This window comes from Lonchura striata, unplaced genomic scaffold, assembly GCF_046129695.1.
Source record: "Lonchura striata isolate bLonStr1 unplaced genomic scaffold, bLonStr1.mat Scaffold_483, whole genome shotgun sequence".
Classification (NCBI taxonomy): Eukaryota; Metazoa; Chordata; class Aves; order Passeriformes; family Estrildidae; genus Lonchura; species Lonchura striata.
In genome coordinates this window covers 40001-42500 of record NW_027461175.1, presented here as the reverse complement: position 1 = coordinate 42500, position 2500 = coordinate 40001, and positions in this window count along the sequence as shown.

The window sequence follows — 2500 nt, the reverse complement described above, 5'->3', positions numbered from 1 at the left end:
GCCGGAGGGGCGGCGGGGCGGCCGGCCCCGAGCCCTCGCCGCCGCGGCCGGCGCCGTCGAACGCCGGTCGCCGGTGCTCTCGCGGGCCCCCCACCACCCCCGCCGCTCTGCGTGCGGGGGCCCCCTGGCGCGGCCCGAGTTCGCCCGAGCCCGGCCCTCGCTCTCTCTGCCCCTGCTGCGCGGGAGCCGCCCGGGTGCCGGGAAGGGAGAGGGGGGTGCTCGGCACGGCCCCCTCCCGGAGGCGCGCCCGCGCCTTCGGGGCTCGGAGGAGGCGGCTCCTCCGGCTCTTCCCGCACCGGGGAAGCGGGGCTTTTGCCCGGCCGGGTAGAGCCCCGCTCTCGGGCCCGAGGCGGGCCCTCTGGCGCGGCAGAGGGTGGGGAAACGCCGGGGGTCGAGGTCCTCCGGGCGTTCCGGGCCGCGCTTCGTGGCGGGGGAGCGCGCGGGACCCGCCGCCGGGGAGGCGCGGCGGCGGAGGCGGCGGCGAAGGCGTTCCTCGCCCCGCCGGCGTCGTCGTCGCCGCGGCCTCTCCCGGCGTGGTCGGCGAGGTCGCTCGGCGGCCGGGCCGCGTCCCCGCACCGGCGGGGCGGCCCGAGCCGCGGCGGTCCTCTCGGGCGCAGCGCCGGGCTACTGAGGGAAACCCCGGGCCCCGAGAAGGACGCCGCGGTGGTGGCGGCAGACGTCGGGCGCGCCCCCGCCGGTGGACGCTCCCCCGAGGGCGGCAGCGGGGGAGGCACCCCGGCGGGGCCATGCAGGTCGTTTCCCTCGCCCCAGGGCCAGGTACCTAGCGCTCCGCGCCTCCGGCGGCCCCCCGGCTTCCTTTTCCTCGGCGTCGTCAAACGCTGCGGGGAGGGGGCCGCGAAAGGGCCGCCGCCGAGCCGGGGCGGCGGTTTAAAGACTCGGGCGGCTCGGCGCGTCCTTCCGCCGCGGCGGCGGCGGCGGCGGTTGCCGGGCGGCGGTGCGCGGCTCCATTGAGGGGTGGGGAGCTACTCCCGCGTGATCCCCTGCGGTGGTGCCCGCGGCCACCGGCCGCGCGGCCGTCGTCCCGCCGCGTTACCGCGCGCGGGGGGTTTGTCGCGCCGCGCCGGGGAGGGGCGCCCTGCCCCCCCCTCTCCGCGGCCCGGCCTCGGCGGAGAGGCCGCGGCGCGCGGTCGGCCGCGGGGGCCGACCCGCTCGCCTCGAAACGGGCGACGCCGGCAGAGAGCGCGCGCTCTCTCGCCCCTTCCTCAGCTGCGGGGTTGCGGCCGCCGGGGCCCGCCGCGCTCTCCTCCTTCCTCGGCCGCCTCTGCGGTCTCTGGGGTGCGGCGCCGCGCGCGGCGCGGCCGCGCCGTCTCTCTCCCCTCGACGGCCTTCTCCTCGAGCGCGCCGGCGGCGCCGGTCGCCGGCCGTCCCCGGCTCAGCGACCGCCCGCCCGCCCGGGGCCGAGCGCTCGGCAGGTCCCTCCGTCGCCGGAGAGTCCGCGAGCGCGGGCGGCCCCGTGCCGAGCGGCGGCGGCGCCGCTCGGCGAGTGTCCCCCGCCAGCGGGGACGGCCGGCCGGACGGCGCCCGCCGTCGCCGGCGGCGGTCCCGGCCCGGGCCCCGCCCGCCGCCTCCCCGTCGCCCTTTTCTCCGTCCGCTCGCGGAGCCCCGGAGGAAGGTCGTGCGCGCGGCGGCCGTGGGGGGTTGGGGGGGGGGGCGCTTCCCCGCCCGGTCTCCCCGCCCGGTCAGCGGGGAGAAAAGGGCGGGCGTCGCTGCCCCCCTCCCCGCCTACCCCCCCTGGCTCGGCGCCGCACGCCTTCCCCTGGGCCGCGCGTGCCCGAGGAAAAAGGGGCTCCGTGACGGTGCGAGGCGGCGGCGGTCCCGGGAGTGCGGCCGTTGCGGCGGCGGGTCAGCCGTCCGGCAGGCTCCGGGCGCTCGCGACGCCGGCTCGGGTCTCGGTGCGGCGCCCGCCTCCGGCGCCGGCGGCGGAGCGCGTCCGCCGGGCGCTCGCCCTTCCCGGCGGGAGCGGTCCCGCGGGGGGCGTTGCCGGTTGGGCGGTGGCCGTCGCGTGCCGTCTCGAGCGCGGCAAGGCCGCTGGGGAGAGAGAGCGAGCCGGCCGCGCGGTGGCGCGGCGGCGCTCCGCGGGTCCGCGGAGCGGCGGTGAGAAGGGAGAGCGGCGCGCGCGGGGGCCGACGGCCGCGCCCCCGGCCGCGTGCGTCCCGTCGTCCCGTTGCAGCGAGGCCGGGCGGGCCGCCGTGTCCCCCCGCGGTCCGGCGCGCGCCGCGTGCCTCCTCCGTGCGGAGGCCGGGCCGAGCCCGGGCGCCTGGGCCGCCTCCGGAGGACGGCACAGTTTGCCGGCGGCGTCTCCCCTCGCTCGTAGCGGCGGGGGGAGGCGGTCGGGGACGCGGGTCCCCCCGCCTTTCCCGCCGACCTTCGGAGCGTTCCGTTGGGCGTTTCGCTCTCGGATGGTTTTTCTTTCCCCCCCCACTCGGTTCGTTGCGTTGTGTGCTCGTACGGTCGAAGCCGGGGGCGGCCCGCGTGCGTG